Source organism: Hyperolius riggenbachi, chromosome 7 (assembly GCF_040937935.1).
Source record: "Hyperolius riggenbachi isolate aHypRig1 chromosome 7, aHypRig1.pri, whole genome shotgun sequence".
Taxonomy (NCBI): domain Eukaryota; kingdom Metazoa; phylum Chordata; class Amphibia; order Anura; family Hyperoliidae; genus Hyperolius; species Hyperolius riggenbachi.
This window is the reverse complement of record NC_090652.1, coordinates 4,104,897-4,128,960: the sequence shown is the minus strand read 5'-3', so window position 1 is coordinate 4,128,960 and position 24,064 is coordinate 4,104,897.

The window sequence follows — 24,064 nt, the reverse complement described above, 5'->3', positions numbered from 1 at the left end:
ACAGGACGACTTTTCTCCAAAGTCAGCGGTGGCTGGAGGGTATAATGGTTAAAGGGACTCTGAGCAGTGCAGTAACTATGGAAAGATTCATATCATTTTAAAGCTCTCTTTCTCCTCTTTCCAATGATATATAAACAGCTGCTCTATGTCTTTTAGTTTTTGATATTTTCACGATCGAAATCACGGCCACAGGATGACTTTTCTCCAAAGTCGGCAGCTCGATTCAGCACAATGCAATGAAATATAAGGAACCCAGGGGGATATAATTACAAACATCATGCTGGTAGGTGTGAGGATGTAATGAATTAGTTGTGGGTATGCTTAAAGGCATATCCACAGGCACTGCTTGGAGTCCCTTTAAGGGCTCTGCCGCTGACACAGGAGACCAGGGTTCGAATCTCAGCTCTGCCTGTTCAGTAAGCCAGCACCTATTCAGTAGGAGACCGTAGGCAAGTCTCTCTAACACTGCTACTGCCTATAGGGCGCGTCCTAGTGGCTGCAGCTCTGGCGCTTTGAGTCCACCAGGAGAAATGCGCGATATAAATGTTATTTGTCTTGTCTTGTCAAATGATGCCGTGCGCTGCTGATTGTCTTCAGAGCCAGGCTCTCCTCCTAGGTCCCCCTCCTGCTACTGTGCGCTCTGCCGCTGCCCACTCCACCCTCCCTTCCCACAGAGAACCACAGCTGCAGCAAGAATGATAGCAGCAGATGGCAAACACTCACTCACCTATCCATGATCCAAGCAATAGAGATCCCGTCATCTGAAACCCATCTGTCTCTTCTACAGTGCAGCCGCTCGCTCTGAACTTCCTGATTCTCAGATCAGACATGAAGTAGGAAGTAGTAATAGTAGTAGTAACAGAGCGGCAGCACTCTAGAGGAGACAGATGGGCTCCGGATGACGGGACCTCTATTGCTTGGATTGCAATAGGTGAATGTGATTCATCTGGTGCTGTCATTCTCCCCCACTGCGGCTGCCTTCTCTGCTGGACTATCGTATTCACTGGGATGGAGGCTGCATGGTGGCTGTCTAGTTTGGGAGGAAATTGGTTGTTCGGTGGTGGGAGTGGTTATGTAATTCTGTCTGGGGAACGGCTTCCGATTTGGCGGTGTCCAGAGCTTTCTGCTATTGCCAGGCTGGAGATGCAGGGGGAAAGTGCTGCTGCTGTGATATCTGGCGCCCTCTTCACAGGGGTGCCCCATCCCCTGAGTGCAAATGTCCCAGCCATTCATCTCTCACTCTGCATTTTGCCGCTGCTATTCCCTGCATTGTGCACCCACAGAGGAAAGCGTGCTGTTGCCCATAGCAACCAGTAGCTCGGCTGCCCGGTGTGTGCGACATATTGCTGTGCAGCTGCATCTTCTGATTCTATTACGACATGATTGGGGGGCCCAAATCAGTTACTTTGCTTAGGGCCCCATTTAGCCTTAATCCGGCTCTGTTGAAAGCACTTTAGGCCTGTCATTTAGCATTCAATGTGATTTCTGCCCTTAAAACGCTGCTTTGCGTCAAATCCAGATTTTTCCCGGGGACTTTTGGCATGTATCCCACTCCGCCATGCCCCCCTCCAGGTGTTAGACCCCTTGAAACATCTTTTCCATCACTTTTGTGGCCAGCATAATTATTTTTTTTTCAAAGTTCGCATCCCCATTGAAGTCTATTGCGGTTCGCGAACTTTAACGCGAACCGAACCTTCCGCGGAAGTTCGCGAACCAGGTTCGCGAACCTAAAATCGGAGGTTCGGCCCAACTCTACTATCCTGTAGATTGGAGTTTATTGGGCAATTCACATTAATCAAAAACTGCACATAGTCCCTGGGCACTGAGACAAGTCAGAGGGGGGAGAAAGACACAAAAGTTATTAGTGAATACACTAAGTACCCAGCTGGGCCCCCTCTGCTCCAGGGCCCCAATGGCTATTGCTACGTCCCTGACAACCTCTCAGATGTGTGCAGAAATTCTTCTCCTCTGATGTCAGCACTAACAGTCATAAACCACAACCGGCAGGCGTGTTCTGAGTCCCTGATTCACTAAGGAATAAAACTGTGGCAGAACGCAGCAGCCAGGAAAGGGTAGAAAGCCAAAGGCAGATATTCATTGCTGGGATCACTATTGTGGCACCCTAACTTAAAGCACACCTGAACTGAGAGCGATATGGAGTCTGCCATATTTATTTCCTATTAAACAATGCACATTACCTGGCTGTCCTGCCGTTCCTCTGCCTCTAATGTTTTTAGCCATAGCCCCTGAACAAGCATACAGCAGATCAGGTGCTCTGACTGAAGTATGACTGGATTAGCTGCATGCTTGTTTCAGGTGTGTGATTCAGACACTACTGCTGCCAAAGAGATCAGCAGGGCTGCCAGGTAACTGGTATTGTTCAACAGGAAATAAATATGGCAGTCTCCATGTCCCTCTCACTATAAATGTGCTTTACTGTCCCACTGATCTCATTTTCCTTGCTACATGAGTGTGATGTCAGCTGTCTTTACTGTCTATGCACTGCTGCCACCTACTGGAGAGATCATAGAATGCAACATACTACGTGCATGATAATCGGGTGAGGTTTGGTCCGTTGTTAGTCGTGGAGCAGATCTGCCGGCATGGAACCAACAAACGCTGATTCACATAATACTTTTAAAGTCTACTTGAGATGGGGGTAAAAAGTTAACTTTTACTTACCTGGATCTTATTCCAGCCCCTCCCAATCTTTCAGATCCGTTCTTTTGTTTCGCTGTCATTCAAATTAAAGTCTGTGACTGGCTGTTCCAAGTTCCACCTCCTCAATTATAGTTAACTTTACCCCCCATCTGAGGTTCACTTTAACCACTTTACCAATGAGGGTTTTTTTTCCCCTTAAGGGCAAGAGCAATTTTCACCTTTCAGCGCTCTTCCCTTTCATTCGCCAATAACTTTATCACTTCTTATCACAACAAACTGATCTATATCTTGTTTTCTTTCCAACACTAATTAGGCTTTCTTTTGGTGGTACATTTTCCTAAGAATTATTTTATTCTAAATGCATTTTAATCACAATAATGATAAAAAGAAATGGAAAAAAAAATATTTCCATGTTTTCGGTCATTATAGTTTTAAAATGAAATGCTCTACTGTGGCTAAAAGCCACACATTGTATTTGCCCATTTGTCCTGGTTATTGCAACGTTTTAAATATTTTCCTAGTACATTGTATGGTGGCAATATTTTATTTGGAAATAAAGGTGCATTTTTTTCTGTTTTCCGTCCATTACTAATTATAAGCTCATATATGCACAAATGTACCCTCAAGTTCTTAATATTAAAAAAAAAAAAGTTCAGTCCCTAAGGTTACTATTTATGTATTTTTTTTAATTGTCATTTTTTTAATAGGCAAATGATTTATTTGTGTAACTATGGGAGAGTGGGGGAGGTAAGGGGTTCATTTTAACGGTATATGTAGGTGGTGTTAATAAATAAAATGAAAGTAGGTGTAATTTTACTATTTGGCCACAAGATGTCCTCTCACATTTTCTTCCTGCCGCATGCTAACAGTATGGGAACAGGAAGCAATGCATGCATGTGTAACTTAGTTTGTTACAATGATCACACTGGGTCTTAGATCAATGAATACGTTCCAATTCACTGATCTCCCTGCTAACCGGTGTAGCTGAGAACGAGTGAGGGAGCGCATGCGGGATAGAGCAGGGAGCATGCACTGCAGCGGGAGGCATATATCTACGCCCCTGGAATGGGAACAGTCCTCCCGGGAAGGGGGGGGGGGGGGGTACATATACTGCCTTAGAACCAATAAGTGGTTAACGCACACCTGAACTGAAAGAAATATGCAGGCTGCCATATTCATTTCCTTTTAAACAATGCAGATTGCCTGGCTGTACTGCTGATCCTCTGCCTCTAATACCTTTAGCCATAGCCCCTGGCCCTGAACAAGCATACAGCAGATCAGGTGACTGAAGTGTGACTGGAGTAGCTGCATGCTTGTTACAGGTGTGTGATTCAGACACTACTGCAGCCAGAGAGATCAGCAGGACTGCCAGGGAACTGGTATTGTTTAACAGGAAACACATATGGCAGCCTCCATATCGCTCTACCTTCAGGTGTGCCTAAACGACTATCTGTACTTAGATTTCTGACTTGTGTACGGTTCTGATCCGGTTCTGTATTATGCCGAAGAAGATATGAAATCTATGGTCAGTTAGTCAGTCAGGCCTCTTTCACATCAGGACGTTAAAGTCGCACGTTAAACCAACACATAACGCAGAATAACTCACAGCAATAAAAAAAATCAATGTCCTGTTCACAGTGCAGATGTTGCGTTGATGTCTAACGCTGCACGTTAAATGAAAGTGCTGCATGCTGTGCGTTATACACGTTATTTGCTGCGTTACACTGTTTGCACAAGCTCAGTAATGACTTGCAGACATACTCTTCATTGCCTGTATTTTCTACTATATATGCTGTATGCATTGGCAACGCTGCGTTGCAACGTTTTGCCCGCGTTGCGTTGTTAGTTTGCGCTGCGAATTTAACGTTGCATCAAACCGCAATGTCCTAATGTAAAAGTAGCCTAAAGGTATTACCCGATTCAACATTTGTTGGTCTGATGTTGGCGGACATGATATTTGGTGTATTCTATTCAGGGACATTACTACACGGAATGGGGCCCCCCTCAAAACAGAAAGTATGAGGCCTCCTTGGTCCATACTCTGCAACTTTATGTGTGGGGTGTACTGTACCCTCCATTCACCCCCCTCCCCCCCCCCCCTTTACACACACAAACACATGCACATATGACTATGTACTCTGTAATGTGCTGCAGAAGATGTCAGTGCTATATAAATACATAATAATAATATGGTAGGACATTACACTATGACTATGGTAGGATTAGATTGTGAGCTCCTCTGAGGACAATCAGTGACATGACTGTATACTCTGTAATGTACTGCAGGAGATGTCAGTGCTGTATAAATACATAATAATAATATGGTAGGACATTACACTGACTATGGTAGGATTAGAGTGTGAGCTCCTCTGAGGACAGTCAGTGACATGACTATGTACTCTGTAATGTGCTGCAGAAGATGTCAGTGCTATATAAATACATAATAATAATATGGTAGGACATTAGGCTATGACTATGGTAGGATTAGAGTGTTAGCTCCTCTGAGGACAGTCAGTGACATGACTATGTACTCTGTAATGTGCTGCAGAAGATGTCAGTGCTATATAAATACATAATAATAATATGGTAGGACATTACACTATGACTATGGTAGGATTAGAGTGTGAGCTCCTCTGAGGACAGTCAGTGATATGACTATGTACTCTGTAATGTGCTGCAGGAGAAGTCAGTGCTATATAAATACATAATAATAATATGGTAGGACATTAGACTATAACTATGGTAGGATTAGAGTGTGAGCTCCTCTGAGGACAGTCAGTGACATGACTATGTACTATGTACAGTGCTGCAGAAGATGTCAGTGCTATATAAATACATGATAATGATATGGTAGGACATTAGACTATGAATGTGGTAGGATTAGATTGTGAGCTCCTCTGAGGACAGTCAGTGACATGACTATGTACTCTGTAATGTGTTGCAGGAGATGTCAGTGTTATATAAATACATAATAATAATATGGTAGGACATTACACTATGACTATGGTAGGATTAGATTGTGAGCTCCTCTGAGGACAGTCAGTGACATGACTATGTACTCTGTAAAGTGCTGCAGAAGATGTCAGTGCTATATAAATACATAATAATAATATGGTAGGACATTAGACTATGACTATGGTAGGATTAGATTGTGAGCTCCTCTGAGGACAGTCAGTGACATGACTATGTACTCTGTAATGTGCTGCAGAAGATGTCAGTGCTATATAAATACATAATAATAATATGGTAGGACATTAGACTATGACTATGGTAGGATTAGATTGTGAGCTCCTCTGAGGACAGTGACATGACTATGTACTCTGTAATGTGCTGCAGAAGATGTCAGTGCTATATAAATACATAATAATGATATGGTAGGACATTAGACTATGAATGTGGTAGGATTAGATTGTGAGCTCCTCTGAGGACAGTCAGTGACATGACTATGTACTCTGTAAAGTGCTGCAGAAGATGTCAGTGCTATATAAATACATGATAATGATATGGTAGGACATTAGACTATGAATGTGGTAGGATTAGATTGTGAGCTCCTCTGAGGACAGTCAGTGACATGACTATGTACTCTGTAAAGTGCTGCAGAAGATGTCAGTGCTATATAAATACATAATAATAATATGGTAGGACATTAGACTATGACTATGGTAGGATTAGAGTGTGAGCTCCTCTGAGGACAGTCAGTGACATGACTATGTACTCTGTAATGTGCTGCAGAAGATGTCAGTGCTATATAAATACATAATAATAATATGGTAGGACATTAGGCTATGACTATGGTAGGATTAGAGTGTGAGCTCCACTGAGGACAGTCAGTGACATGACTATGTACTCTGTAATGTGCTGCAGAAGATGTCAGTGCTATATAAATACATAATAATAATATGGTAGGACATTAGGCTATGACTATGGTAGGATTAGAGTGTTAGCTCCTCTGAGGACAGTCAGTGACATGACTATGTACTCTGTAATGTGCTGCAGAAGATGTCAGTGCTATATAAATACATAATAATATTATGGTAGGACATTACACTATGACTATGGTAGGATTAGAGTGTGAGCTCCTCTGAGGACAGTCAGTGATATGACTATGTACTCTGTAATGTGCTGCAGGAGAAGTCAGTGCTATATAAATACATAATAATAATATGGTAGGACATTAGACTATAACTATGGTAGGATTAGAGTGTGAGCTCCTCTGAGGACAGTCAGTGACATGACTATGTACTATGTACAGTGCTGCAGAAGATGTCAGTGCTATATAAATACATGATAATGATATGGTAGGACATTAGACTATGAATGTGGTAGGATTAGATTGTGAGCTCCTCTGAGGACAGTCAGTGACATGACTATGTACTCTGTAATGTGTTGCAGGAGATGTCAGTGTTATATAAATACATAATAATAATATGGTAGGACATTACACTATGACTATGGTAGGATTAGATTGTGAGCTCCTCTGAGGACAGTCAGTGACATGACTATGTACTCTGTAAAGTGCTGCAGAAGATGTCAGTGCTATATAAATACATAATAATAATATGGTAGGACATTAGACTATGACTATGGTAGGATTAGATTGTGAGCTCCTCTGAGGACAGTCAGTGACATGACTATGTACTCTGTAATGTGCTGCAGAAGATGTCAGTGCTATATAAATACATAATAATAATATGGTAGGACATTAGACTATGACTATGGTAGGATTAGATTGTGAGCTCCTCTGAGGACAGTGACATGACTATGTACTCTGTAATGTGCTGCAGAAGATGTCAGTGCTATATAAATACATAATAATGATATGGTAGGACATTAGACTATGAATGTGGTAGGATTAGATTGTGAGCTCCTCTGAGGACAGTCAGTGACATGACTATGTACTCTGTAAAGTGCTGCAGAAGATGTCAGTGCTATATAAATACATACTAATGATATGGTAGGACATTAGACTATGACTATGGTAGGATTAGAGTGTGAGCTCCTCTGAGGACGGTCAGTGACATGACTATGTACTCTGTATTGTGCTGCAGAAGATGTCACTGCTATATAAATACATAATAATAATATGGTAGGACATTAGACTATGACTTGCTTAGGGATTTGTAGGATGTCAAAAGCCAACTCATATACATTGGCCAGGAATAGAACCCAGGTCTAGTGCTCAGTAGGCAGCTATCCTAACCATTATACCACCAACACAACACACTACAATGCTACATGCTGAAGCCAGCCTAGCATGTACCATTGTGATATATCCAAGAGAAAAATGAGCTCTCTCTCTCTCTCTCTAGGACTTGATGCCATTGAACTGAATTTTCAGCTTAAAACCATCAACGGATACCGGCAGAATTTCACCAGCAATTTCGGAATTCCACCGGATTGAAAAAGCAATTCCGTTCCGACCAAACGGAATCGAATTACCAATGTCCGCCCAAAATTGTGGAAAATACAATTCTGCGGAAAGCGGTGACCATCCCTAGAGAGGGAGAGAGAGAGAGGGAGAGAGATGAATCTACATGGATATCTGGGGTTCTCTTCGGACAACTGTTGAACACAAAAGGCAAGGCCATGTCTGGGTGGGCTTGAACCACCAACCTTTTGGTTAATAGCCAAACGTGCTAACTGATTGTGCCACAGAGACTGTGTACCACAAAGACTGTGCATGCAGTTGCTGTTGAATGATTTTACGGGGATGTATGTGTGTCTTTTAGAGGGAAGAAGTAAGTCTGCTCCAAGAAGTTTCAGCATGTAGTGTTGATGGTATAATGGTGTGGATAGTTGCCTACCTAGTGGTAGGCCTGGGTTTGATTCCTGGCCAATGTGAGTTGGCTTTTGACATCCTACAAATCCCTAAGCAAGCTCATTTTTCTCTTGAATATATCTTAATGGTACATGCTAGGCTGGCTTCAGCATGTAGTGTTGGTGGTGGTGTAGTGGTGAGGAGAGCTGCCTACCAAGCACTAGACCTGGGTTCGATTCCTGGTCAATGTATGTGAGCTGGCATTTGACATCCTTTCCCTATAAGACAAGATCCCTACTCCTCCGGAGGAAGGGAAGGAGGGAAGGATTAGGTGGAATTTGGAAGCCTGTCAAGCAGAAATTCTTATTTTTAGGCAGAAATCCGTTTGGTGACAAAAAAAAATGTGCATTCCGTAGAATTCCACATTTTTCCGCAGAAATTCCGCCATAGTGATATAGCAATTCAGTTTTGTCGCAACGCAACCGGAATCACCAAATTCTGGCCGGAATCACGGAAATCTTAATTCCGCGGAATCCAGCGACCATCCCTAGTCAGTGCTATATAAATACATAATAATAATATGGTAGGACATTAGACTATGACTATGGTAGGATTAGAGTGTGAGCTCCTCTGAGGACAGTCAGTGACATGACTATGTACTGTGTAAAGTGCTGCAGAAGGTGTCAGTGCTATATAAATACATGATAATAATATGGTAGGGCATTAGACTATGACTATGGTAGGGATTAGATTGTGAGCTCCTCTGAGGACAGTCAGTGACATGACTATGTACTGTGTAATGTGCTGCAGAAGATGTCAGTGCTATATAAATACATAATAATAATATGGTAGGACATTACACTATGACTATGGTAGGATTAGAGTGTGAGCTCCTCTGAGGACAGTCAGTGACATGACTATGTACTCTGTAATGTGCTGCAGAAGATGTCAGTGCTATATAAATACATAATAATATGGTAGGACATTACACTATGACTATGGTAGGATTAGAGTGTGAGCTCCTTTGAGGACAGTCAGTGACATGACTATGTACTCTGTACAGTGCTGCAGAAGATGTCAGTGCTATATACATACATAATAATAATATGGTAGGACATTACACTATGACTATGGTAGGATTAGAGTGTGAGCTACTCTGAGGACAGTCAGTGACATGACTATGTACTCTGTACAGTGCTGCAGAAGATGTCAGTGCTATATACATACATAATAATAATATGGTAGGACATTACACTATGACTATGGTAGGATTAGAGTGTGAGCTCCTCTGAGGACAGTCAGTGACATGACTATGTACTCTGTACAGTGCTGCAGAATATGTCAGTGCTATATACATAATAATAATAATAATAATAATAATATAGTAGGACATTAGACAATGGTTATGGTAGGATTAGATTGTGAGCTCCTCTAAGGACAGTCAGTGACATTACTATGTACTCTGTAATGTGCTGCAGAAGATGTCAGTGCTATATACATACATAATAATAATAATATGGTAGGACATTAGACTATGGTTATGGTAGGATTAGATTGTGAGCTCCTCTGAGGACAGTCAGTGACATTACTATGTACTCTGTAATGTGCTGCAGGGGATGTCAGTGCTATATAAATACATAATAATAATATGGTAGGACATTACACTATGACTATGGTAGGATTAGAGTGTGAGCTCCTCTGAGGACAGTCAGTGACATGACTATGTATTCTGTAATGTGCTGCAGAAGATGTCAGTGCTATATAAATACATAATAATAATATGGTAGAAAATTACACTATGACTATGGTAGGATTAGAGTGTGAGCTCCTCTGAGGACAGTCAGTGACATGACTATGTACTCTGTAATGTGCTGCAGAAGATGTCAGTGCTATATAAATACATAATAATAATATGGTAGGAAATTAGACTAGAACTATGGTAGGATTAGAGTGTGAGCTCCTCTGAGGACAGTCAGTGACATGACTATGTACTCTGTACAGTGCTGCAGAAGATGTCAGTGCTATATACATACATAATAATAATAATAATAATAATATGGTAGGACATTAGACTATGGTTATGGTAGGATTAGATTGTGAGCTCCTCTGAGGACAGTCAGTGACATGACTATGTACTCTGTAATGTGCTGCAGGAGATGTCAGTGCTATATAAATACATAATAATAATATGGTAGGACATTACACTATGACTATGGTAGGATTAGATTGTGAGCTCCTCTGAGGACAGTCAGTGACATGACTATGTACTCTGTAATGTGCTGCAGGAGATGTCCGTGCTATATAAATACATAATAATAATATGGTAGGACATTAGACTATGACTATGGTAGGATTAGATTGTGAGCGCCTCTGAGGACAGTCAGTGACATGACTATGTACTCTGTAATGTGCTGCAGAAGATGTCAGTGCTATATAAATACATAATAATAATATGGTAGGACATTAGACTATGACTATAGTAGGATTAGAGTGTGAGCTCCTCTCTGAGGACAGTCAGTGACATGACTATGTACTCTGTAATGTGCTGCAGAAGATGTCAGTGCTATATAAATATATAATAATAATATGGTAGGACATTAGACTATGGCTATGGCAGGATTAGAGTGTGAGCTCCTCTGAGGACAGTCAGTGACATGACTATGTACTCTGTAATGTGCTGCAGAAGATGTCAGTGCTATATAAATACATAATAATAATATGGCAGGACATTGCACTATGACTATGATAGGATTCGATTGTAAGCTCTGAGGACAGTCAGTGACATGACTATGTACTCTGTAATGTGTTGCAGAAGATGTCAGTGCTATATAAATACATAATAATGATATGGTAGGACATTAGGCTATGACTATGGTAGGATTAGAGTGTGAGCTCCTCTGAGGACCCCTCAGTGACATGACTATGTACTCTGTAATGTGATCGCTGATAGAGGAAGGCATGTTTGTAGTGCATATACAGTATGTGTTGGTGAAATGATTAACATAGATCGGAGACCATGTCTGTCATGCTGGGCATACACGGTGCAATTCAACGCCGGAATCAAACCCGCTGGCTCTTTGCCAGCGCGTCTCCGCTCGTCCGTGCGGGCGTGTGGATCGATTCCCGCTCGTCCCCGCGGGCATTCCTTATCAGCGCTTTGTTTCTGTTCCATTGTCCACCCGAGGGGATCGAACGCGGTATCGATCCGCCGCGGTGATCAGATAGGTTGGATATTATCAGTCGAGCCATCAGCGGCTCGATTGATAAGAACTATCTAGCTGTGTATGCCCAGCATTAGGTCACTTACCGCCAATTCACATTCCTTCTTCACTTCTAATAGAAATCGCCTTTGCATTTTCCTTGTACCACGATGGTAGATTGCAAATGATTGATGTGGCGGTTTGTACACGATCATTGCACCGCACATCGTTCACACATGTTGTTCAGAGATGGCTGAGCATTTGGTTCCTATTTATTTTCATAACATGAGTATATGAGGCTAAAAGTGCCCATACACTCATAGATGGATACCAAATTCGACCATCTGATCAAATCTGATCTAAGACGGATTGAATCCTTCCACACACAATTTAGCCTGAAATCTATCAAAAATCTGTGGAGCTGCCGTCTTCCGGGCCCCGCAGGGGTCCCCATCTAATGCCTCTAGGGTTTGTCACATGACCCAGACACCCTGAGAGTGACAAGGGGAGGAGCGCTGCCACATAGCGCTGGTGCACATTTAGATCGCTTCTGAGCGCTTTTTAAAACGCTACCGATTTAAAAAGCGCTTGGCTGATGACTCAGAATGGGATGGAGCTCACCAGAACGATGTGATTTTCAGAAAAACGCATAGTTGGGTCCTGCAGCATTTCCAAGGCAATTCAGCCTCAATGTTACATATAGGAAAGTGGAAAATCGCTCTGAAAAGCGCTGAATAGAGCAATTTTCCAAGCTTTTTTTTTATTACATAAGATGAACACTTCCCACTCTACTGTACAAAAAATGAAACCGCTCCGAAAATCGCTCGGTATAAAGAGAAAATCACTCCGCACATGCCTGAAATCGCTTACAAAAATCACTCCTATAAATGCTGAGCATTTGCGATTACGCTGGCGCTCTTAGGTGTGCACCGGCCGGGAGATGACATGAGAGGAGGGGCACTGCCAGATAAGTGAGAGTTAGCTCTGCCGGCAATACTCTGCATCAGTCGTTCCCAAATCGCATGTCACTACCATCGGACTCCTGACCCGGCGCCAATCAAACCATACTTTACATCTGGCATAATCGTTAATCAACTTATTCAATCAATTTCAGTCAAGAATTGATCGATCTGGCATCGTTTGTGGCATCCATTTCTAGCAGATTCATTTACAGTTACAGTGATCGAATCTGTCTGACATCAATGGGATATATTGATACATTTATGGCAACAGGGGGTTCTCCGGTACATAACATTTTTTTTCATAACTGACACTTACCTGGGGCTTCTATCGGCCCCCTGCAGCTATCATGTCCCGCGCCGTCCTCTTCCGATCCTCCATTTCCTGTCGCCGTGCTAACTAGACGAATAGAACTGCATGCTCACTCCCATGCACGTCAGTGGGAGCTTGCTGCGCAGGCGCAGTACAAGAAAACTTCATACTGAACTAGCACAGTAAGCTCCTGCTGACACGCACAGGAGCGAGCTCGCACGGCCACGCAGCCGCGGTTCTATTCATCTAGTTACACTAATAATTAGCCCGGTGTCGGTGAATGGCGCATCGGTGGAGGACGGCGCGGGACATTACAGCTGCAGGGGAGCAATAGAAGCCAAGGTGTCAGTTTTAGCTTTTTTTTATGTACCGGAGAACCCCTTTAAAGTGGATCCGAGATAAACTTTTACTCATTGCATAGTTGTGTTCCTTTCATATAGGTTATAGGGCATTACTCAAGCCAAATACTTTTTTTGTTTTGTTTTAATACTCTAATTCCCTATAAACTGAAGAAGCCTCACCCACAGCTCCTTCTGTGCCTTGGCACTGTAGCGAGGGCTGATGGGAGCTCAGTCTGGGCAGGAGGAGGTTACTAGCCAGAGATTTGAGAGGCAGAGGGGAGTGGGGAGTGAAATTTTCCACAGGCTGAGTGCTGGAGATGCAGATCAGCTTGCCTCAGTGTAGTGTGACAAACAGAATATGGCTGCCCTCATTGTATCACAGCAATAAATAATCATAAACTTTAGAAGCCGTTTTTAGCTAGATATGCTGAGTAAACTATCTAAACTTTAGATAAGACAAGTTACTTGTTATAGTTACTTTTTCATCTCGGATCCGCTTTAAGGCTTGAAGCAATCTCTATTATGATCAATTCTGTCTTATCTGTGACTAAGTCAAGTCAGTAGGTTGTGAATCCTCCAGGTGGCGCCAGAGTACACAGTACAGTTATCATACTCTACCTATAGACCACAGCTAAGCAGTGAAGTCTCCACTAAACACTGTTTTTACTTTACCACGCCCTACCTGAAACGCCGCATCCCCGCGGCTGAAATCTCAATTAATCCCCCCAAAATCCCAAGGCAACAATCCACGATTTTCCAAGTCAGAAGGACAGTTAGGGCCTGTACACACTGCTGCACTTTTAAAATTGCATTCGCTTTTTAATCGCAAGGTCTTTTGAAAAATCATGAAAATCGTGAAGACCTGTACACACTGGTGTAATGCGATTGATGCGCACGGTTGGTGAACGTGGCCCGTTCGCTTGATCACGCCGTGAGCGAGCGGGTCTACGTCACCATTGACTACTGGAGCAACCAGTTTGGGACAGACTGCTACCTGTCCTTCACGGCTCACTGGGTCAGCCTGGTAGAAAGGGGTGAGAAAGCAGCAGGTCCATCCTCGGGCACAGCAGCAGCCCAGTGGGTAGTGCCACCCCGCGGGTTCAGGGGAGCTGCAGCAGGCTCCTCTGATCCAGGTCCCTCCTCCTCTGGCACACCCGCTGCTAAGCATCCCCGCCTCAGCAGCAGTGTGAAGGCCCACCACTGCCAAGCACTGCTGGAGATGGTCAGCCTGGGGAAGACCAAACTGACGGCAGACAACGTTCTTTAGAACCTCATGGAGCAGGAGAAGAGGTGGCTGACCCCCAGATTGGTGGTGTCCGACAATGCGGCCAACCTGCTGGCTGCCATCGCCAGGGGACACTTGACCCACGTCCCCTGTTTGGCCCACGTTCTGAACCTGGTGGTGCAGAAGTTCCTGTGCACCTACCCGTGAATGGACAATCTGTTGGAAGCGGCTAGGAAAATTGTGCGCCATTTCCGCCGCTCCGCCGGTGCCTCAGCAAACCTGGCCGACCTGCAGCAGCGCGAGGGCCTGCCATTACACCGGCTTGTCATTGATGTACCAACTCGCTGGAATTCCACCCTGGCGATGTTGGAGCGGCTGCTTGAGCAAGGTAGGGCCGTCAGCCGACACATTGTTGAGGCAAATGTTTCCTGTACCACCAACCTCCAGGCCCTCACCAACGCACAGTGGGGGCAGATGCAGCAAGTGTGCTTGGTGTTGGCTCCCTTTCTGCAGGGAACGAACCTGGTGAGCCAGGAACAGGCATCCCTCTGCGAGTGGGTGCCCATGGTTTGTCTGCTGGACAGGGCCCTGTTTCATCTGATGGAAGCGGGAGAGGAGGCCCTGACCCAGCGTTGACGTTGAGGTGCAACAGGAGAGCGCAGCTGCAGTGGTGCGAGGGTGGAGAAGGCAGGGCAAGGCTCAGGGGCCAGAGGAGGAGGACAGCGATGTCGGCTCTGGAGGTGCCGACGACAACCCTGATGACGTCTCTGCTGCATCCGACCTGTTCCCCATGGCAGCGCACATGCTGCAGGGTCTGCACAGGGACCCCAGGGTGAAGCAGATGCATGCTCAGGAGGACATTGGCATCAGCATGGCTGAATGGGAAGGTGGGTCAGTTCCTGCCTGCTGGAGACCCTGAGCAGCGAACAAGGGAGTTGCAGTGGGTCCTTGTTCGGCGATTGGAGGAAGCCTTCCCCCAGCTTTCCACCCCTTCTGTCCCTGTCCAGCCAGCACCAGAGCCAGTGCCTGCGGCCAGCAGCAGCAGCAGAAGCAGGCGCCCAGGAGATCTGCTGTCTCTAAGGCACTCTACACGAGGGTAGAGCTGCCGAGAGAGGAGGTGCCTGCCGCAGCATCCTCCTCTCAAAGTCACAGCCAGAGCCTGACCCAGATGGTGGCAGTCTACATGAGGTCCTTCAGCGGGCTGGACACCAGCGATGACCTTGTGGACCCCATGGAGTACTAAGTCAAGTGCTTGGAGATCTGGAGGGAGCTGGCGCAGTACACCCTGGAAGTCCTGGCTTGCCCCCCTTCCAGCATGCTGTCCAAGAGGTGCTTAAGTGCAGCCGGTGGGGTGGTCACCGAAAAGCGCTCTTGTCTGTCCCCAGAGGGCATGGACAGGCTCACATTCCTGAAGATCAACCAGGCCTGGATTGAAGGCACATTCCTGGCCCCTGTTGTCGGCGAGAGGGGGACTAGGAATCTCTTTAGCACACCAAGAAGAAGAAGATGGTGAAGAAGAAAAAACAAACAAATACAGAAAACACGGTTTTTCATAAAAAAATTTCTTTTAAAATTATACCACCACACATATTTAATTGCGTTTTTTCTTTAAAAAAAAAACCATGATGCTACATGCATCATTTACCATAAAAGAAGTTTTGGGAGCAATTTAAAGGCCATTCGTGATTACAACGCATGATTCTGGATTCCACGCTTAATCACGCGAATGCAAATTCGAATTGGTTCGCGTGGTCCTGATTACGACCGAATTCTGATTTCCGCGAACCCGAATTCGAGTCTACACGAATAGTAAATGGAGGTATTCGAGCTAGTGTTGGGCGAACAGTGTTCGCCACTGTTCGGGTTCTGCAGAACATCACCCTGTTCGGGTGATGTTCGAGTTCGGCCGAACACCTGACGGTGCTCGGCCAAACCGTTCGGCCACATGGCCGAACTAAGAGCGCATGGCCGAACGTTCCCCGAACGTTCGGCTAGCGCTGTGATTGGCCGAACGGGTCACGTGGTTCGGGCCCGAACGCGCTCTGATTGGCCGAACGGTCACGTGGTTCGGGTAAATAAATACCCGAACCACGTCATATCTCCGCCATTTGTCTGTGGGTTCAGCTTTGGGTAGGCAGGCAGGGTAGTTCGCTCTCCAGCCACGCTAGCCAGGGTCCCCCCCAGTCATTGTGTGTCGCTGCTGGGAACAGTAGTACACCGCTCGCTCAGCCACACTATATATAGCATTGTTTACTGCCACTGTGTACCTCGCTCAGCCACGCTATATATATAGCATTGTGTTTTCTGACACTCTGTGTACACGGCTTAGCCTGACTAATATAGCATTGTGTGTACTGCCACTGTGCACCTCGCTCAGCCACGCTATATATAGCATTGTGTGTACTGCCACTGTGCACCTCGCTCAGCCACGCTATATATATAGCATTGTGTGTACTGCCACTGTGCACCTCGCTCAGCCACGCTATATATAGCATTGTGTGTACTGCCACTGTGCACCTCGCTCAGCCACGCTATATATATAGCATTGTGTTTTCTGACACTCTGTGTACACGGCTTAGCCTGACTAATATAGCATTGTGTGTACTGCCACTGTGCACCTCGCTCAGCCACGCTATATATAGCATTGTGTGTACTGCCACTGTGCACCTCGCTCAGCCACGCTATATATATAGCATTGTGTTTTCTGACACTCTGTGTACACGGCTTAGCCTGACTAATATAGCATTGTGTGTACTGCCACTGTGCACCTCGCTCAGCCACGCTATATATAGCATTGTGTGTACTGCCACTGTGCACCTCGCTCAGCCACGCTATATATATAGCATTGTGTTTTCTGACACTCTGTGTACACGGCTTAGCCTGACTAATATAGCATTGTGTGTACTGCCACTGTGCACCTCGCTCAGCCACGCTATATATAGCATTGTGTGTACTGCCACTGTGCACCTCGCTCAGCCACGCTGTATATAGCATTGTGTGTACTGCCACTGTGCACCTCGCTCAGCCACGCTATATATAGCATTGTGTTTTCTGACACTCTGTGTACACGGCTTAGCCTGACTAATATAGCATTGTGTGTACTGCCACTGTGCACCTCGCTCAGCCACGCTATATATAGCATTGTGTTTACTGACACTCTGTGTACACCGCTCAGCCAGACTATATACCATTGTTTACTGACACTCTGTGTACACGGCTCAGCCTGACTATAAAGCATTGTGTGTACTGCCACTGTGCACCTCGCTCAGCCACGCTATATATAGCATTGTGCTTTCTGACACTCTGTGTACACGGCTTAGCCTGACTAATATAGCATTGTGTGTACTGCCACTGTGCACCTCGCTCAGCCACGCTATGATGCATCACAACAACTATCACAACGCTCACAAGAGGATGATGAGGATTCTGGTAGGACTCTGGCACACATGGCTCAATTCATGCTAGACTGCATTGAACGTGACCCACGCATTGTGCGCATTCTGGACAACACCAATTACTGGGTTTATACCCTTCTGGATCCACGGTACAAACACAATGTTCCAAAACTGCTTGAAGAAAGAGTCAGACAGGTCAAAATGGAAGAATACCAGCAGGCCCTTGTGGAGACTTTAGAGAGGAGATTGACATCCTCCCCCTCCTCTAGCCAGTTGTACGCAGACAGACTGACTTCCGCAAACCCAGGACGACCAGGAGGGCAGCAAACAACGCAAGCCGCAGCTAGTACCCAAAAGGGAACGGTATCGGCAGTGTCCTTGGAGTAGGAAAATTTTCTGACACCCATGCAGCAGCAGCCCACTGAACAGCAAGCGTGCAGATCCACCTCCAACACCGATCGCCTGGAGAAGATGGTCAAGGACTACATGTCAGATGACGTAGCTGTGTCGAACAATCCATCTGCACCCTTCAACTATTGGGTATCGAAGCTAGACACCTGGCACGAACTGGCAATGTACGCAATAGAGGTGCTGGCTTGCCCGGCAGCCAGCGTTATGTCGGAACGCTGTTTCAGTGCTGCCGGAGGCATCGTCACAGATCGGCGTATCCGCCTCTCTACAGAAAATGCAGACCGTCTGACTCAAATTAAAATGAATCAATCCTGGATTGGAAATGACTACGCAACACTCCAGGACCCCAACCAAGTAACATGACCAATGAACATCTGGGATGGTGTAGCGTTTCCGGTCCCTGTTTATTGAACCTCTCATCTGTATTACATTTATGACTGCATGGCGGCAAAAAGCATTGCTGCTATATCCGCACGCTTTTTGTCCTCATGCAAGGCCTGGGTTGTTGTGTCTCAAAAACCGTGGCCTTCTCCTCCTGCGCCTGCTCCTGTTCCATCACGTCTGCTGCTGCTGGGTTAGCGTTGCCGCGTGGTCCCTGTTTATTGAACCACTTATCTTTATTACATTTATGACTGCATGGCGGTACAAAGCATGCTATCCGCACGCTTCTTGCCCTCATGCAAGGCCTGGGTTGTTGTGTCTCACAAAGCGTGGCCTTCTCCTCCTGCGCCTCCTCCTGTTCCATCACGTCTGCTGCTGCTGGGTTAGCGTTGCCGCGTGGTCCCTGTTTATTGAACCACTTATCTTTATTACATTTATGACTGCATGGCGGTACAAAGCATGCTATCCGCACGCTTCTTGTCCTCATGCAAGGCCTGGGTTGTTGTGTCTCACAAAGCGTGGCCTTCTCCTCCTGCGCCTCCTCCTGTTCCATCACGTCTGCTGCTGCTGGGTTAGCGTTGCCGCGTGGTCCCTGTTTATTGAACCACTTATCTTTATTACATTTATGACTGCATGGCGGTACAAAGCATGCTATCCGCACGCTTCTTGTCCTCATGCAAGGCCTGGGTTGTTGTGTCTCACAAAGCGTGGCCTTCTCCTCCTGCGCCTCCTCCTGTTCCATCACGTCTGCTGCTGCTGCTGCTGCTGGGTTAGCGTTGCCGGTCCTTGTTTATGGAACCTCTTATCTTTATTACATTTATGACTGCATGGCGGTACAAAGCATGCTATCCGCACGCTTCTTGCCCTCATGCAAGGCCGGGGTTGTTGTGTCTCACAAAGCGTGGCCTTCTCCTCCTGCGCCTCCTCCTGTTCCATCACGTCTGCTGCTGCTGGGTTAGCGTTACCAATCCCTTTTCCTGGAACCTCTTATATGTATTACATTTATGACTGCATGCCGACAAAAAACATGTTACCTGTGCAAAGAAAACAGACATTTCCCGCATTTAAAAGACAGTTTTCCCTTTGAAACTTTAAAATCTATTTTCTCAAAAACTATAAGCTCTTTTTGCTAATTTTTTTTTCCTCTTGTACCCACTCCCAAGGTGCACATACCCTGTAAATTTGGGGTATGTAGCATGTAAGGAGGCTTTACAAACCACAAAAGTTCGGGTCCCCATTGACTTCCATTATGTTCGGAGTTCGGGTCGAACACCCGAACATCGCGGCCATGTTCGGCCCGAACCCGAACATCTAGATGTTCGCCCAACACTAATTCGAGCATCCCTGCAGATTGCTGTCTAGGAACAATTTGAAGGGGGGCGGGAGAGGGGATTAAAGGATTAAATAGGGGTTTCATTTTGTCTGTTTTTTTTGTTTTTTTTTAAAAAGATCCTTTTTTATAAATTAAAAAAAAACAACTAAACGATCGCAGGAGCGTTCAGAGACCACTAAAAGAAAGCCCTGTTAGGGACAAGAAAAGGAGGTAAGATTAATTTGACTGCTAAGTTATATGAGTGAGCAAGTAAACTGTTAAGGTGGCCACTAACTGTCCAATTTCTAGTGAAAAATCGTTCTAGCGATCAGAAATTCTGACCGGATTGGTTGAAAATAATCTCAGTTGATGGGCACAATCGATTATGAACGATTATGAAAACAGTCGTCCGATTGGATTTTTGTCAAACCAATATTTGGATTTTCTTGTTGGTTGTGATAGATAGGGAGCAAAGATTGGTTCGTTGATGGTGTAGTGAACGATTTTTCTTCCGATCAGAATTTCTGATCGCGCGAACGATTTTTCGCTAGAAATTGGACCGTTAGTGGCCACCTTTAGGCCTCGTTCCCATTGCGTGACCGTTTGCGTTCGGCCTTTTTTGACTTTTTTTTTGCCTTTCCCGGCGCTTGAGTGGGCGATACGTTTTTGTTAAAAGCGTTTTTCCAAGCGCTTTTCAAGAGCGTTTTTTTTAATTCACTCTCTGACGCAAGTCAGGAAGTGAGCCCTTTGATCTGGAAAATAATAAATACAATGTATTTATTCTTAAAAACGCAAACGCAATCTCTGCACAATGCGATCTTGTGAGCATTTTGCGTTTTTCCTATACCTTCCATTCATTGCCCTGAAAATGGTCCATGCAGCGCTTCTGTCAACTGACAGCGCACGGAACGCCCAATCTGAACTACACCATAGAAAAGAATGGTGTAGCCGCTTTTAAGGCGCTTTCGAAAAATCGTCAGTCCAAAAGTGTGAATGAGCACTTAAAGCTGCAGAGTGCTGAATTGTAAATAATCGCCTGGTCACTGGGGGAGGGGGGGGGGGATGTAAGTCTGCTGTCCTGAAGTGGCTAAACTTTATTCCCGTCCTTTAAATTGATAGATTTCTTTTTATTTTCAAGTTAGAATATGAAGGAAAAAGAACCAGGATAGAAAGTACCAGTTTGTTCTTATGAAATCTTTATGGTATGCGGGACTAGGGGTGTGTCAAGGGCCATAATTAGGAGTGTGGCAGGGGCGTGGCTTACGTGTCCCCCTTTTTTTATCTCAAAAAGTTGGGAGGTGTGCCACTGGCTCCCCTGCAAGATGGTGATTGGTACGGCTTCCTCACCTTGTTCCAGCTGCCAGCTCTCCTCAATTCTAGCGCCGGCCATCGCCGAGTCATCCCGCTGCATCCGGTGTCCTCTGCGTCCATTATAACAGTACCCATGGAAGGTCTAGAAGCCCCCTTTAAGGCACAGATAACTGTAACGGGGCCCTAGGCAGGGAAGTAGATTTGGCACCGCCTTGTGGTAAAAAGGAGGCAGGTGGGCCCCTTGACACTCACTAGGCCCCGGGCACCTGCCTAGGTTGCCTGGTGGATGATCCTGCTCTGCTTTAATGGGAGTTTCAGTCATAGGCTCCTCCTCCTGTCCATAGTTGTCCCCTCCCTCTGTCTGGTTGGCGTCACCCTTGTCACCGGTTGCTATTTGTTATCATATAGGCAGCTCCAGGCTACGAGGTAAAAGCTGAACATTCCAGGCCTGATGCTGCACATTATTTGCTTCTTGATGAGTCATCAGCAGCCTTTGTGAAGTGACATTTGGACAAATATAGAAGAATGCTTTGTAATAATAATGCTGTTTGAATTGTCACTACAGGCTGTGCATTATACCATTACCTGTCACAGGTTCCATATTTACTGAGTGCTTTGCATGAGGTGCCATATGTGCAAGTCACACCTCTGATTACTAATACTGGGGCACTCCTAACTACCTAATACTTACATTGTAAGATCCCCCTTTAGATTGTAAGACCCCCCTTTAGATTGTAAGATTGCCCTTTAAAGAGAACCAGAGATGAAGCACCCTCATGTATTTTACCTTATAAATCAGTGGGAACATGACAGTAAACACCTAATCTGCTCTTTGTTTCATTGTTCTCTGTTTAATTTGCCTGTTATCACCTCTGATAAACCTCTGATAAGAATCCCGACTGAGCAGTCGGTCTGGCTTTGCTACAGAATGATTATAGCTGAGACTGTGTTCTTTGGTGTCTTTTCAAGTCCAAGCCTGCCCCCTGCTGGCTTTGCTCAGGAATCATTATAGCTGAGTCATTATAGCAAAGTCAGACTCAATGTTCAGTCCGGGATTCTTATCTCAGCTAGATAACAGACACTTTTAGCAGTGAGGATGAAACAGAGAGCAGGGTAAATGTTTTCTCTAATGTTCCCACTGATTTCTATGGTAAAATACATGAGGGTGCTTCGTCTCTGGTTCACTTTAAATTGTAAACTCGCCCTTTAGATTGTAAACCCGACCTTAGATTATAAACTCACCCTTTAGATCGTAAACTCGCCTTTTAAGCCCCCTCTACACCATGCAATAGTAACCTTCAATTGTACATGCGATCGATATATCCGATCAAATTCGACGCAATGGAAGGTGCCAAATAAGCAACATTGTATGTTTTCAGTCGATTGCAACCGCTGCAATCAAACCGTTTGTTGCTGGTTCTTGTTTGCGATCGATCAATCGAACGCAATTGCTGACACGCTGCCCATAGCCCTGGACAGCCCTGTGTGATCGGAAACAAAAGAGAAATCGCATATGTTGGGATGCTTTTTTATGCCGCGGTCGATCAGATCTACGATTCTACTGTCGACCCGATGATCAATCGCAAGTAAGGTCGAACATGCTATTGCATGGTGTAGAGCAGGCTTTAGATTGTAAGAGCTGCCTTTAGATTGTAAAATCGCCCTTTAGATTATAAACTCACTTTTCAGATTATAAACTCACCCTTTAGATTATAAAATCGCCCTGTAGATTATAAAATCACCCTGTAGATTATAAACTCACCCTATAGATTATAACGTTGCCCTTTAGATTATAAACTCGATTTTAGATTATAAAGTCGCCCTTTAGATTATAAAATCGCCCTGTACATTATAAACTCGCTCTTTAGATTATAAACTCTCCCTTTATGCTGGGAATACGCCATAAGTTTTTTCAGCAGGTAGATGGTTCGATAGATAATTTCCAACATGTCCGATCTGGTTTTCGATAATTTTTCTGATTGATTCCTCATAGAAGTGAATGGAAATTGATAAGAAAAGATAAGAAAATCAATCGGAAATAAGATCGGACAGTGAATCGACTGAAAAATCTCATGGTGTATTCCCAGCATTAGATTATAAACTCGCCCTTTAGCTTGTAAACTCGCAAGGGCAGGGCTCTCTCACCCTTCTGTGTCTTTGAATTTGTCACACTTATTTGTTTTGCAGTGGAAAAGACCGCTCTACCTCTGTTACCTTGAGCAAGGTGCTGAAAGCCAATGCGGCAAATCAGGATACAAAGTGGATGAAATCCGCACACCCGCAGGTAAAGTCCAAGGGTTTTTATTGAATCCAACTCACAAAAGCAGTAAAATGGCTGACATGTTTCGGATCATATCCTTACTCATCAAGTAAGGATATGATCCGAAACATGTCAGCCATGTTACTGCTTTTGTGAGTTGGATTCAATAAAAACCCTTGGACTTTACCTGCGGGTGTGCGGATTTCATCCACTTTGTATTTATTTGTTACACTTATTATTATACATTTTTTATCACTGTAATTACCAATTCTGTAGTTTGTATATTAGTATTTACAGCAGCATTGTCTGTGTTATTGTCTACCCCATGGCTGTACACTTACTGTGTACAGCAGCACGGAATAGGTTGGTGCTTTATAAATCATAATAATGTGATGTGGAGTACCGGATATCACAGAAATGTCCCACCCCCACATCAGATTATAAAAGAGGGACAGTCAGAGTCGCTCACACCTAGGGGCGTTTTGCGTTGTTTTTTTAGCGCAGGCGATTTTAAAAAATGCCCCATCAATCGCTAGT